The sequence below is a fragment of the Sinocyclocheilus grahami genome, unplaced genomic scaffold, assembly GCF_001515645.1.
Source record: "Sinocyclocheilus grahami isolate Dianchi unplaced genomic scaffold, SAMN03320097.WGS_v1.1 scaffold1002.1, whole genome shotgun sequence".
Classification (NCBI taxonomy): domain Eukaryota; kingdom Metazoa; phylum Chordata; class Actinopteri; order Cypriniformes; family Cyprinidae; genus Sinocyclocheilus; species Sinocyclocheilus grahami.
The window spans coordinates 18,569-18,791 of NW_015506181.1; positions in this window are offsets into that span (position 1 = coordinate 18,569).

Genomic DNA, 223 nt, shown 5'->3' on the forward strand with positions numbered 1-223 from the left:
GTGAGACGGAAATGTTACGCCCCTCACCATACTGTGATGGTGTGTCCGGCCGGAGCGACGACACAAAATCATTAAAACCCATTACAAACGAGGCATTTGTTGCATCCAGTGGGGACATAATTACTGATTATAATGACTTATACTGTCTTTTTACGTGTTGTGTTGCATCGCGCCGCGTAAACAGAAAACCATGTCTGCATTTGTGATCGGAGAAATGACAAAC